Here is a 15,300-nt window from a genome sequence, read left to right on the forward strand (position 1 = left end):
AAAATAAAAATTCAATACTCCTCCTCCCCTCCCTCCTCTCATCTCTCTCTCTACTCTCTCCAAAAAAAAAAAAAAAAAAAAACTCTTGAGGTAGCCAGACATGGTGATGCATGCCTACACTACCAGTAACCCCGGAGGCTCAATCTCAAGTTGGAGGCCAGCCTGGGCAACCTAATGAGAGACTGTCTCAAAATGAAAAATAAAAAGGTTTGGGGTTGTAGCTTGTTTATTAGAGTACCTCTGGGTTCAGTCCCTAGTACCAAAGGGGTTAGGGAACTCCTGAAGTTTGTTATTAAAACTTATAGATTTTTAAAATGAAACAATGTATATAAAAGTACAGCTTTTATGTTGTAGTCCTATTGAACCACTTAATATCAAATATCTGTTCATTTCTCAATTTTTTAAAAAAATAGAATGAGAAGTTCTAAATCTTCCGAAAGAAAATGAGATGCACATATATATTTATGTGCATACGTATATGCATATAATTATATGTGCATATATATAATTTATCTTATATCTTTATAATTTTTCTTACTGTGATGATCTTAACAGTGATATGTAAATGTCCAGTTAATGTAAATGTCCAGTTACTTAGCTACATTTTAGAGGATGCCTTAATAAAGCTTTAAAAGTCATTACCTATATATTTCTGAAATATACTACTGTTCTGATATTTTAACAATAATTACATTCAGCTATGATGATTAAATGTGTGCATTTAAAAAATATTTTTTAGTTGTAGTTGGACACAATACCTTTTATTTATTTATTTTTATGTGGTGCTGAGGATAGAACCCAGGGCATGTGTTAGGCGAGCACTCTACCACTGAGCCACACCCCCAGCCCTAAATGTGTGCATTTTTTTCCCCTTTTATAGTACTAAGGATTGAACCCCAAGCTTTCATTATGCTAGGGCAAGTACTCTACCACTAAGCCACAAACTTGGCCTCCAAATATATATTCTTTCTGATGAATAACTCCATGAACGCCTTTAACAGATTATTAATTCAGGTAAAGATGAATAAATGATGTAATTTACAATTGTTTGAAAAGTTGATTTGAATTTCTGTTAAGTTCATTAATTATTATGTACTTGATTTTTATCTTGAGAATGACTTTTTAATGACAAAATCATTTTGGTTTAGAAAACTACTTTCATGGTTGTATGGGACATTTTTAGACTATTCTGCAAATATAGGGGAAGGGTTATACAATTTTCAGTAGCTGGTTTCTGTATTAAACATACTCTTCTTGGGTGTCCCGGGATCAAACCTGGAAGCACTCTACAACTGAGCTAAATCTCCCGTTATTTTTAGTTTTTATTTTTAGACACGGTCTCACTATATTGCCCAGACAGGCCTTGAACTTGTTATCGTTTTGCTTCAGGCTCCCACATTGCTAGGATTACAGGTGTGCATCACCATGCCTGGCTTTAAACATACTTTCTTTAAAGTAACACATCTCAATGAACTTTGCTTCTGAGCATCTAGATTCATCAGAAATCTATATAGCACTACACAAGAAATACATGCTTTTTTAAAAACCATGAATCCAGTTAGTTCTCTCTGAAATAAAAACATTTTGTAATAAATGCCGTGTCAAAATGTGTTTATCTTATAATGGTCTCATTTGTAACATTATGCAGATTGTTGCTAGAATGTGTTCAGATTTTCAGAAGCTTGGGATGGATCTAAAGTAGACCCTTCCTAGTCAGGCAAAAGACACAGACAATTCTGAAGGTGCATGAGACTGATTATAAATAGCACATTTAAGGCATCTTGCAAAAATGATTGACCTCCTTGTTGCAAAATCCAATGGATATGCTTTCAGTTTCATTTTCCTTCATCTCTTAGTGGTATTCTGAGTACCATTATCTTTTCCTCAAAAGGCCTTGTTTTCCCAATCTGAATCACTTCTGGCTTTTCTACTTCCAGCTCAGGAACACTTGCTAGGTTAACCTCTTCCACCTAGCATTTATATTCTGGAAATCCTCAAGTTTTGTGTTTGTTTTTTGAGGTGCTGAAGATTAAACATAGGGCCTCGAAGATGCAAAGTCCACACTCTACCACTGAGCTACATCACCAGGCCAAACACTCAAACACTGGGACTTCTGGGACTTCAGTGATCATTTAATGACTCTCATATTCCCTGTAGAGCAAGCATTTTGTGGTACTGGGGATTGAATTGAGAGTCTTGCACTTGCTAGGCAAGGATTCCACCACTGAGCCTTTTTCTTTCTTTCTTCCTTTTTTTTTAATGTTTATTTTTTAGTTGTAGTTGGACACAATACCTTTATTTTATTTATTTATTTTTATGTGGTGCTGAGGATCCAACCCAGGGTCTCACATGTGTTAGGCAAGCACTCTACTGTTGAGCCACGACCCCAACCCCTTTTTTTCTTTTCTTTTTTGCCCAGGCCAGCCTCAAATTTATGATCATCCAGCCTCAGCCTCCTGAATAGCTGGATTTACAGTCTGTCACTGCACCCAGCTACACCATTATTAAAGAGGAAAATTGGGCTGGGGATGTGGCTCAAGCGGTAGCGCGCTCGCCTGGCATGCATGAGGCCCAGGTTCAATCCTCAGCACCACATACAAACAAAGATGTTGTGTCCGCCCAAAAAAAACTAAAAAATAAGTATTAAAATTCTCTCTCTCTCTCAAAAAAAAAAAAAGAGGAAAATTGTTTCAATTTAAATACTACTTTAAATACTTTCTCCTCTCTCCCCCACAATCCTTCCTGTCTTCAAGCATTTGTTAGCCCAAGGCTTGTACTTCTTCTTCAAGGCTCCTGTAGCTGCTGCTTTCCTGCATGTTGCCCCTTTACCAGTCATCTGTCATCCCTATCCCCCAACCACAGAACAACTGACTTGTCTCAGGTTAGCTTTCCAGGACGTGTCAAGGCTAGATTTTTTCTTTTTTTTTTTTTTTTGGTACCAGGGATTGAACCCAGAAGTGCTTAGCCACTGAGCCACATCCTCAGACATTTTTTTTTTTCATTATATTTTTTAAAAATTTTGAGACAGGGTCTTGCTGAGTTGCTTGGGGCCTTACTAATATGCTGAGATTGGCTTTGAACTTTAGATCCTCCTGCCTCAGTTTTCAGTGGTACTTGGATTACAGGTGTGTGCCACCACACCCGACAAGAATAAATCCTTCTTAATCACCTCATATTGTCGTATGCTCTTCTATAATCATGCATACTGTAGGTTGTTATATTTGAATAACATTTTCTCCTCACTTGACAAAACTGGAGAAGAGCTGAGATTGTGTGTGTGTGTGTGTGTGTGTGTGTGTTTTCATCATTGCATTTCTGGCACCTAACCTAGTTATTTCATGAATGTTTAGAGGAAGTAAGAATTCTCTATTTCAAAGATTATTGATGTGTTTTAAAGTTGTAAAAATCAGCTGTTGGGATAAACTGAAATGGTAATGTTCTACAATTTTAATTCACTTAACAGGTACTTCATTATATTTTATTAAACAGGTACTTCATTTATATTTTATTTTATTAAAATAAGATATTTTTACATCTTTTGTTTATACAACAAGGTTTACCATATTCTTCCTATGCTTACACTCCTATAGTTTACAAAAATGTGTCAATAGTCTACATTTTTCACAGCAGAGCACATATCTTAAAATGAAGGATAAATTCCTGAATCTTTGGGGAATTCTCACAAAAATTTTTGAGAATCTTTTTCAGAGCATAAGCATTAAGCAATATGCAATTTTTAAAAAAGATTGGGGCTGGGGCTGGGCATGGTGGCCTCCCACCATAAGACCCTGTCTCAAAGTTTAAAAAGCACTGGGGAGGCCAGGTATGGTGGCACATGCCTGTAATCCCAGGTATTCAGGAGGTTGAGGCAAGAGGATCTCAAATTCGAGGCAAGCCTCAGTAACTTTGTGAGATCCTATTTCAAAATAAAATAAAAAATAGTGCTGGGGATGTAGCTCAGAGTAGGGCATCCTTGAATTAAATCCCTAGTACCACCAAAAAAGAAAAAAAAAATGTTCAGGGGATGTACCTCAGTGGTAGAGAACTTGCCTAGCATACATGATCCTTTGAGTTAAATCCTCAGCACCAATAAATAAATTTAATTTAATTAAAAATTTAACAAAAGGGCTGGGGTTGTGGCTTAAAGGTAGAGCACTCGCCTCACAGGTGTGAGGCACTGGGTTTGATTCTCAGCACCACATATAAATAACTGAATAAAATAAAGATCCATCAACAACTAAAAAACTATTTTAAAAAATAAAAATTTAAAAAAGACTGGGGGCTGGGAGTGCAGTTCAGTGGTAGAGCATGAATAGGCCCTGGGTTCAAACTCTACTACCAAACCCAGAATCACAAAACTGAAAGATATGACTAAATAAAATGTAAAACTTTATATCATAAAAAATACAATATGTCACATAATAGTACATAACTAAAAGATATTAAAGCTGTCATATTGGGATTAAGATATGTATAAGATATAGTTAGTGAGGAATCGAGTTAAAAATAGTTTTGTACATGGTTCCAACTTTGAAAAAAAATGCAATTGGTAGAATATGGATGGGAAAAAACACATTTGTAGAAATATACACCAAATTCTCAATGTGAAAGAAAGGAATTTGGGAAACTGTCAGTATTTATACAATATCAAAAAAATTAATACTTTTATACTGAGCATCTATTAATTTTTTTAATTTTGTTTTTTAGCTGTCAATGGACCTTTTATTTATTTATACATGATGCTGAGAATCAAACCCAGTGCCTCACACATGCTAGGCAAGCGCTCTGCCACTAAGCCACAACCCCAACCCCTTAAAATTTTTTTAAAATATTTTTTTAGTTGTAGTTGGACACAATATCTTTATTTTATTTATTTATTTATTTTTATGTGGTGCTGGGGTTTGAACCCAGTACCTCACACATGCGAGGCAAGCTTTCTACCACTGAGCCACAACCCCAGCCCAACTTTTATAATATATACAAAAAAGAAAAGAAGATAAATTTGTAAAAGAAAAAAAAAAGACACAGTTGGAACAAATACATGCAATATATATTACAAACTTTTCCAAATGAATAACAAAAAAAAAACACCAAGATAAAAAGACCAAGTACATGAAAAAAAAAATCCACACAAAAGAAATACCAATGATCATTAAGCATGAGGAAAAATATTTCATTCTCATTGGTAACCAAATATCAAGCAAAACATCAATATAGCCTTTTAAAATTCATTAAACTGCCAGTTGTAGTGATGCAGCCCTATAATCCCAGCTACTTGAGAAGTAGAGGCAAGAAGATCTCAAATTCCAGACCAGCCTGGGAAATTTAACAAAGCCCCTGTGTCTCAAAATAAAAATAATAAAAGAAATAGGGACGCAGTTCAGTGGCAAAGTGCTCCTGGGTTTAATCTCTAAATCTACTGTAAATGCGGGGGGTGGGGAGTAAAATAAAGTGCCGCAGTCTGGCTGGGCACAATTCCGCAGTCTGGCTGGGCACAATTCAGGAGCCACTTGTCAAAAGAAATGAACTTTATTTTTAGAACACACACACCACACCACACAGCTCCTCAGGAAAAACCCTCAGAGCCCAACTGCCACCACCGGCTTCCCACAAGCCTCTCAACCTCCCCCCCTCCTCCTGCTCTTGAGGCGGATTGGCTGGGTCGTGTGGGCGCAGCAAAAAAAAGTCCCCCAATGAGCAGCTCCGTGGTCTGAAAGGGCGGGGAAACAGCCCAATGAGCATCACCGCAGAGGAGCCAATCAGTTGGCAGCTAGAAGTTGCTGGGGCCACTGTGAGCCAATCATCAGCTGGCAGCTGGAACTTTGCTGGGGCCCCTTCGGCTGTGGCTCTCAACATCTCCCCCTCTCTGTTTAAACAACAAGCATGTGGCTTAGGGACCCTGCCTGCCTTAGGTTGTCCAATAGTACATATGGTCCTTACCTGTAATCGGATGAGCTGACCTCAAGGCGTCAGCCTCCTGTCTTAGGTTGGTACCATTGCAATTGGATCTTACCCATTATTGACTACCGGTTCAGCATACAGCCACACCTGTGCATAGGTCTTTGTACCAACGGGGGGGGCGGTGAGGTTCTTTGCCTCACCTCTGTTGGCCCCCAAATTTTAGCTGAACAACCATGACAAGCAGAAGGGAGGAAGATACACCAAGCCAATTGATGGCTCCTTTTGGAAAAATTGTACCACCGATGACACCATCAGCAAAAATACCCCAACACTACCACAAGTCGCTGCACCAACAGATAGTTCACAATGCATAAAGTGAGTTCACAATGCATACAAGTGATACATAGTCCAGGCAAGTTCTGCAAGCAGTTCAGTGATAGCTCCTTTTGGAAAAATTGTACCACTGATGACACCATCAGCAAAAATACCCCAACACTACCACAAGTTGCTGATAACGCCAAGGTCGCGGGTTCTCCCCGTACGGGCCACCAAATGCCGCAGTGGAAGTTTGCTGGCAGCTGGAAGTTTGCTGGGGCCCCTTCGGCTGTGGCTCTCAACAATAAAGTTCATTAAATCCACAGAGATTTAAAACATCATGACCAGCAGGCCATCATCTAGAGGTGGTACAGGCCATCTTGTTTGCTATTAGAGACCAACAACCTTTTTGGAGGACAAGTTGGTAATCTGTATCAAAAATGCTCAAAATATATATATTTAACTCAATTTCTAGGAATTTGGTCTAGGAAAATAATCATAAATGCCATAATTCGTACCATAAGTTTATTTGTTACACAGTTGTCAAATAAAAATTAAAAACATCCTAATTATCTATCTAAATGATATGGATTAAATGAATCCTGGTACATTCATACAAAATAATAATATGTAGCAATTTTATTTTGTTTTGGAGACAGGATCTTTCTGTGTTACTCAGGCAGGTCTCAAACTCTTGGGCTCAAGAGTTTGATCTCAATCCTCAGCTGAGACTACAGGTGGGCACCACCATGCCCAGCTTCACCCTGATTTTTTTTTTTTTTTTTTTTAGTGCTACATCCTCAGCCCTTTTTCTAACCTGCCTCTCCACCTATAGGTGGCACCAAAATGGCAGCCAACTCTCTCACACAGACATCTCAGTTTCACCACAGGTTCGTCTCAGGGAGGTGACCACTTGTCCAAGTTCACCTAAGATGAATCCTGACCTACTCCTCAGAGTCCAGACATCCCTCTGGCTTGGTCTTTCATTCTCATTCATTCACTCCCAACTTATATAGTTAACCCTGTCCCTGAAACAACAGAGCTAGAATAAAACACAAAACCACAAAAGCAAGAAATAGCCCTCCATCAATTTACGAATTTCCACCCATCAAATAAATCACTCTGTGTCACCACAAACATCATTTCAATTCACCCTCACAACACCCCTACCAGGCAATTATGGGGACATGAATTTTGTGGGTGAGAAAAGTAACTAAGTTCAGCAACTTGACCATAGTCACCCAACTATGAGGAACAGAGCTGGATTCAGATGTTCCTCTGCGTGACCTTAGTTTCTGCTCATAATAGAGGCTACTGCCTCCTCCAGCACCAATTTCTAACTGTTAGGAAACAGAATTTTACCAAGCAAGTTGGTTAGTTTCAATGTGAAAGGAATACTTTGAATATTCATGGTTTTCATCTTAAATTTGAAAGCAGAAATCTGCTTTCTGTAGCTGTGTGTCTAATTCAGCTCATGTTTCTATAACCTAGTTTGAAGGATGAAACACTTCCAAAAGAAGCAACCAAGTCTACAAAGGCATGGTTTGGCTCAAATGGATCCAACCACTTAGCAAATGGAAAATAACACTAAGGAGTAAGTTTTGCATCATGAGAGCAGCCATCCCTAAGGAAGCTAGAGATTTAAGTGCAAGTCAGAGAATGGATGGCTCAGAATATTCACTTTATATATGTCTAGCTTTAATCTAAACCAGTTTCTCCTAGAAAAGGTAACTGAGTCATAGCCTTTCCAATTTTTTTCAGTTTAATTTCCAGGTCCAAAAGTACTCCCTTAATGCATTCTCTTTGAAAACAAATTATACATAGGCTTAAGTGGTCATTAATCAGTACCCCAATCTCAGCCCAATACATTGGTACAAGTTTATGGGGTTTTTTTTGTTTTTTGTATTTTTTCCCCTTCCAGATGTTTTTGTATCCAGGAAATTATTTTTCTGTCTTCTTTTTCAATAAAGCTTCCAATATTAGAATATTTCCCTTCCTCCCCAAAATCTCCATCAAAGGGAAACTGCTAACTCTCAGAGACAAGAAGCTCCCAAGGGACTGCAATAGCCTCTCTCCTTTCACCCCATTAATGGCTAAGAGGAAGGGCTCTAGTCAGACTGCTTCATGAGAATCTTAGCTCTATTACTTTCTACCTAGGTGAGCATGGGAAAGTTCATTCATTCACCATCCATTCAGCAACACTTGAGCCCTTTTATTGTCTTCCACATCCACCATTTTGGCCTATGCCATCATTACTGCTTCTGACTTTGATACTGAACAAGTCTCCCTGCAGTCACATCTGCCCTTCTACACAATCACGTCACTAGGCCACTCATACCATTCCCTGGCTTCCCACCAGCTCGAAGTCCAGTCACCAGGGGAGGAGGCCTATAAGTTCCTCCCTGATCTGCCCTCTCCCTAACTCACATCCCAGACCTCTCTGACTTATGCCTACTCCCCTACTGTTCTCTGTCTGCTCTAGCCACCTGGGCCTCCTTGCTGTTCATCCAACATGCCAACCTCGCCTTTTCCTTAGGACCTTTGCATATGCTGTTCCCTCTGCCAGAGAGTTCTTCCTCTAGAATCTACTTGACTCATTCCCTCTCTGTCAGGTTTCTGCTTAAATGTCCTCTTCCTGGGAAGGCTCTCCTGGACATGCAAATAGTAGCCCCTCACTGTCACTTAACACTCCCTAGTTTCCTTTCCCCATCTTGTTTTCCTCCATACCATACTATTGATTTCTTGGATTCTTTTTTTCTCCTACTAGGATGTAAGCTCTTCACAGAAGCAATATGCCAGCATCCAAAATGCCTGCATATAGCAGGTACTCAATAAATAAATTTGCACTTGGAAATCATAAGCCTGATCCTATAGGGAAAGTCTTGGAAAGGACTTTGGGTTTTATTTTATTTTTATGTATTTTTTGTGGTGCTGGGGATTGAACCCAGGGCCTTGTACATGCAAGGCAAGCACTCTACCAACTGAGCTATATCCCCAGCCCTGGGTTTTATTTTACATGTGAAGTTGCTATAGCTTAGATAAGAGGTTCCCCCAAAAAATCTTTCGTGTAAGACAATGCAAGAAAGTTTAGAGGTAAAATGATCGGATTATGAGAGCCTTATTAACCTGATCAGCATATTAATCCCCTGATAGAGATTAACTGGGTGGTCATTGAGGGCAAGTAGGGTGTGGCTGGAGATGGTAGGTCACTGTGGGCATGTCTTTGGGGTTTACATTTTATCACTGTGAGTGGAGTACTCTCTCTCTCTGCTTCCTGGTGACATGTTCCCGGCTGCTTCCCTCCACCACACACTTCTGCAATGATGTTTTGCCTCACCTCAGGCTCCAATGAATGAAGTTGGCCATCTGTGGACTGAGGTCTCTGAAATCATGAACAACAAATAAACTTTCCTCCTATAAAATTGTTCTTGTAAATTATTTTGGGCACAGTAGTTTAAAAAGGTGAGTAAAACAGAAGAGAAGCCACTGGAGAGTACATAATCTGATATCTTGTATAAAGATATCATTCTGGCCATGGTGTGGAGGAGGGAAGATTCTACTAAGGGTCAAGATTGGCATGGGGAGGCTATTATACTAAGTGTAATAAGCCAATCCCAAAAAACCAGAAGCTGAATGTTCCCTCTGATGTTAACTCACAAAGTGGGTGGTAGTGATTAGGGAAGAATAGAAGTTCTTTGGATTAGACAAAGGGAAATGAAGGGAAGGGAGAGAGAAAGGGAATAGGAAAGATAGTAGAATGAATCGGAATTACTTTCCTATGTTCATATATGAATACATGACCAATGTAATTCCACATCATGTACAACCAGAAGAATGGGAAATTATACTCCATGTATGTACAATATATCAAAATACATTCTACTGCCATGAATAACTAAAAGGAACAAATAAAAAAGTTTAAAAAAGAGATTAGCATGGGGCATCAGTTTGGAGGACAATGCAACATTGAAGCAAGAAAGACAATCAGGAATTGAGTTAGAGTAAAAAAAAAAAGGTTAATCTCCCCAGACCTACCACCCATAGTGGGGATTGAACCCAAGGGTGCTTTACCACTGAGCTACATCCCCAGCCCTTTTTATTTTTAATTCTGAGACAGTTTCATGAAGTTGCCCAAACTGGCCATGAACTGGCAATCCTCCTGCCTCAGCCTCCTAAATATGTGTGATTACAGGTGTGTACCACCACAACCAGCAAAGGTTAAGTTGCATACTGGTGTGTTTGTGGGTGGGGGGAGAAAGATACCAGGGACACTCTACCACTGAGCTACATTCTCAGTCCTTTTTGAGACTCCCTAAGTTGCCAAGGCTGGAATTGAACCTGCAATCCTTGTAGCTGGTATTAAAACAGTCATGTGCCACTGTGCCCAGCAAAAGTTTAGGTTTTTAAAAATATATTTTAGAGTTATAGCTGACAGAACTTGTTAATACACTAGGTGAGGAATCTAAGAGAAAAAGAGGAATTGAGGACAACTTCCAGGTTTAGAGTCTCAATACTGAATCTTTCTGATTTCTCTTTCATGATTGATGTGAAAAAAGAAGCAGAGAATGTAAACAGTTCACACAGTGCCGAGCACATGTAAATCCTCAACAATCATTAGCTCTTATTATTACCCCTAAGAGAAACGTGTTTTTCCCTGCCTCACTGGTGAATAGGATTGTAAAAATATCCACCCACCAATAGTGGGGGGAAAAAAACGTTTGTTGGGTGTAACCTCCCTTCCTAAGGGATGGACTTTTACTTTTTTTTTTTCTTTTATTTATTTATTTAGTTAGTTAGTTCTCAGCGGACACAACATCTTTGTTAGTATGTGGTGCTGAGGATCGAACCCGGGCCACACGCATGCCAGGCGAGCGCGCTACCGCTTGAGCCGTATCCCCAGCCCAGGACTTTTACTTTTTAACAGAATACTTAACAGTAGTTTTGGAACATTTTACTTGCACACAGATAAATAAAAGGATTCCTCAGATTTCAAAAGACTTACAAGGCTCTTTTAGGTCATGTTTGTCTACTCAGTACTTAGCAGGAGTAACTAAAAGCTGAAATTACAAACTTCTGCTGATTAAAAATCAATCAAAACATAAGATAAAGAACATCTGAAATAATGATTTTTTTTTAAACAGGGATTGACTTCATTTGAATACACAAGAAGCTAAAATACCACGCTGTCCAGTTCAATACAGGACACCTGGCAACCGTGTTTGTAAGTGTAACTCGGCTTTCTGCAAAGCCAACACCCAACCCTTCTTGCCTACATAGCCTTGTCCTCATTTCCCCCTGAAAAACTGTTTTAAACTCAATACAGATAACATTCTGCCTCTGTAGTTCAATTAGCAGCTTCTCTCAATAGGTTGTCTGGTTTGGCAAGTGCTTGATTGAAGTAACCCTGTATTTTGAAACCTCCCAATGGCTGCCTCTAGGTAGCATGTAAAAAGCTGCCTGTAGGGAATTTAGCAGCTATTTCAAGCCCCTTGGGGACTTTACTGCTAGCATTTTCCTCTGCCTCACCAGATATCTCTGATTATTGATGAACTGGGACCCTCACTTAAATGAAAAGCAGACATTTTTCTTTTCAGCATCTAGGATGTTTGGAGAGAGGCCCTTAAATCTGGGATCCGTTTCCCTACTTTCCACAATCCTTCAATCCTTTTACTATCTGGGAACCTGCAAAGGCAACCTTGAATTTGAACTAGAGCTAAAAAGGGATTCCAAATTATGTGCCCCATGGGGGAGTCTTTGATCTGTGTGGCCTCTACTGCTCAGCTTTCTCTATTCAGAAGTCTAGAAGACATCTTGCTTCTGAAAGCAGAACCTAAGACCCAGCAGCCTTCCCAGGGAGCCTGTTGGAAATGCAGACTCTGAGGCAGAATTTTGGCCCTAGTAAATCAGAATCTTCCCTTTAACAAGACCCTCATGGGATTCCCAGGCATCTGCAAGTTAGAAAGGCCAGATAGGTGCTCAATCCTGGTCCTGGTTAAAGGTCCTTAATCTTCAGCCTCACTTCATTGTTCTCACTTTCCAAAGAATTCCGAGCTGCTTCATCCCAACACCTTCTCTGTCTTACCCCTTATAGCCAGGGTCTCTTTTCTGGGCCCCTTTCCCTTCTATAAGATATCTCAGCTGGTTTTAGTAGTCTGTAATCCCAGTATCTCCAGAGGCTGAAGCAAAGTTCAAAGCCAGCCTCAGCAACTTAATGAGGCACTAAGCAACTTAGTGAGACTGTTTTAAAACAAAATGCAAAAAAAGGACTGGGGATATGGCTCGTGGCTAAGTGCTCCTTGCATGTACAAGGCCCTGGGTTAGATACACAACAGTGCTTCCTGCTTTATGAAAAAAGTAAAAATTATTTTAAAAGAAAAAAAAGCAATACATTAGAGCTCTTCTTTGTTTATTTATTTATTGTGGTACTGGGGATTGACCTTGCCCATAAACTACATCCCCAACTCTTTTTTATTTTGATACACTGTCTTGCTAAATTGCCAGCTTGGCCTTGAACTTGCAATCCTCTTATCTCAGCCTCCCAAGTTGCTGGGATTATAGACATACACCACTGCATCTGGCTAGAGCTCTTTTATAATTACATGAAGGAAGGCATTCTATTTATCCATATGTATTAATTATTACTAATTACATAAATAATATTATAAAAATACACATTTTTTTCTGTTATATAAATATTCATATTACAGGGCTGGGGTTGTGGCTCAGCAGTAGAGCAGCTTGCCTAGCACATGTGAGGCCCTGGGTTTGATCCTCAGCACCACATAAAAATAAATAAAATAAAGGTATTGTGTCCAATTACAACTAAAAAATAAATATATTTTTTTAAATTCATATTACACAAAAACATAATTATACATTCAATTATTACTTAATTCCTATTTGTTATTTATATAATTGAATTATATGTTAACCATGGNGGGGGGACTGTGGAAATCAAACCCTCAGCTGGAATCATAACTTAAGGCTTTTTGCTCAGTCTGGTAGTCAGATTGATAAACCACATATTTTTTCTTACCCCTTTATCATTTATCACACAATTGATTCCCCCCCCCCAAAAAAAAAGATATATTAAAACCCTACTTTCAAACTTTAAAACAAACCCTTGGAATGTTCTTCATATTTGTTATTAAAATAGCGTCTTCCAAATTTTTATGTGTTTTTTCTTTTTCTCTTCTTCTTTGGGGTGTGTATGTGTGTGTGCACCAGTCCAAATCTTTCTATGTTTGCCCAGGCTAGCCTGGAACTCCTGAACTCAAGCCACCCTCCTGTCAGTCTCTGGAGTAGCTGGAACTATGGGTGCACATCACCATCCCTTGTTTGTTTTTTTGTTTATATTTTTCTTTCTCTTCCCTCATCTCCCCATCCCCACCCCCAATACTAGGGATTGAACTCAGTGGTGCTTTACCACTGAGCTACATCCCCAGCGTTTTTTATTTTTTAAAACTTTGAGATAGGATTTCACTAATCTGCCCAGGCTGGTCTCCAGTTTATGATTCTCCTGCCTCAGTCTCCCCCAGTAGCTGGGATTACTTGCATGCACCATCATGCCCAGCTTTTTATTTTTGCAGATGATTATTGTAGCACTTTTTGTGTACCAAGCACTGTCCTAAGAGCTTTACAAAAATTAACTTGTTTTACCCTTAAAATAATCCAATGAAATAGATCCTGTTATTAACCTCATGTATAGAAGAGGAAATGAAAAGCAGAGAGTTAAGTAACTTCCTCAAGTTCACAGAACTAAGAAATGATGAACCAGAATTAAAACCCAGGAAGTCTGAATGGGTCACAGTCATATACTGAACCTGTGCTGCCTCTCTACAGGGCCTGAAAAAACACACCTTTGAACATATACATGTATATATTTTTATGTACATTAAATATATAAAGTAAAATATATTTACATATACATAAACTTAGACATAAGTATATATTTTTATTTTTTTTTATTTTGTATGCTGTTGGGGATGGACCTTGGGCTTAGGGTTCTATCACTGAGCTACACCCCAGCTCATTAATATTTCTGTTTAAGTATAAATAGAGACAGGGAGGGAAAGATCTAGTTGCCTTTCTTCCAATGGCCACCTTTCCACATTTTTTTGTACATGCTGAAAGCTCAGTTTTGAGGGAAGCATAATTTCTCTGTCCATAGGTCCCCCGTGAAGTCTAAATGACTACTTTCATAAACCTCAGTCTCCTCATCTGAGATAATGAGGTAGTTAGATTAGACGAGCTAGGGCGCCCTCTGAACATAAGGGGCCTGCAATAAAAATTATTAAAATTTCCCAAAAAACAAACCAGGCAGCATTTTTCTTTTTCAGGTTTGACGTTGCAAGTGGCCATGGCTTAGTGTTTTAAACTAATTTTAGTTTAAAAACTAATTCTGGATAGTTCTTGTGCCTTCCTGGACTAACAATAACTGGGGTTTGCCCTGTGCAACTGACGGTATCCTAATGCGTTTGTGCAGGTTTAAATTTAAATTTCCGGCCAGTTTCGGTTGGTGGGGTTTGAGGAAACGCTCAAGCCCAGAGCAAGCGGCGAAGGAAACGGCATCGCAGCCACTGGTGCAAGCGCGCCCTCTGCCGGCAGCTCGTGTGCTCCGGCCTCTTGGGGGGACCTCTTCAGCTCCAGGGGCAGCGCAAAACTTGTGCCCTTCCCTTCCTCCTGCTATATTACATACAACTGAGCGACGTTTGTTTAGTGCTTTTATGAGCTAGGCACAGAGTATTTGGGGCTGGAGACAACAAAGATAAATAAAAACGTCCCAGCCTTAAAGGATCTCACAGTCCAAAATCAGATCATTGTAATGTCACTTGAGAACTCAATCACCGGTGCTACACCCTAAGTCCCCATTAGTTTGCAACCCCAAGTTGTACGCAAGAGCCCAAATCAAACAGCACGGTACGATGCGCTTTTGTTAGGAAAGGAGAACTAGTAGCACACTAGCATTTTCTCCGGGCACAGAAACAGATGACCTGCTCAGGAGCCTTAGGGGAAACAAATATGGATAGTCATGGTGCAGAAGGTTGCACCATCAAGAACATTTTAAATTTGTGATTCAAATTT

General features: G+C 39.4%; 1 long non-coding RNA gene across 2 annotated transcripts in view; it reads left to right on the plus strand.

Annotated features, from left to right (window-relative positions):
- LOC107141018 overlaps positions 1–12,443 on the plus strand; it is a 98,721-nt gene extending 86,278 nt beyond the window's left edge. Inside the window, exon 9 of one of the 2 annotated variants that reach the window (XR_007346769.1) lies at positions 11,358–12,443. This is a non-coding gene — a long non-coding RNA (uncharacterized LOC107141018). The remainder of the gene's footprint in view (positions 1–11,357) is intronic. The other variant, XR_007346770.1, reaches the window with a different exon arrangement.
- Positions 12,444–15,300: the final 2,857 nt, after the last annotated feature.

The sequence above is a fragment of the Marmota marmota genome, unplaced genomic scaffold (assembly GCF_001458135.2).
Source record: "Marmota marmota marmota unplaced genomic scaffold, marMar, whole genome shotgun sequence".
NCBI lineage: Eukaryota > Metazoa > Chordata > Mammalia > Rodentia > Sciuridae > Marmota > Marmota marmota.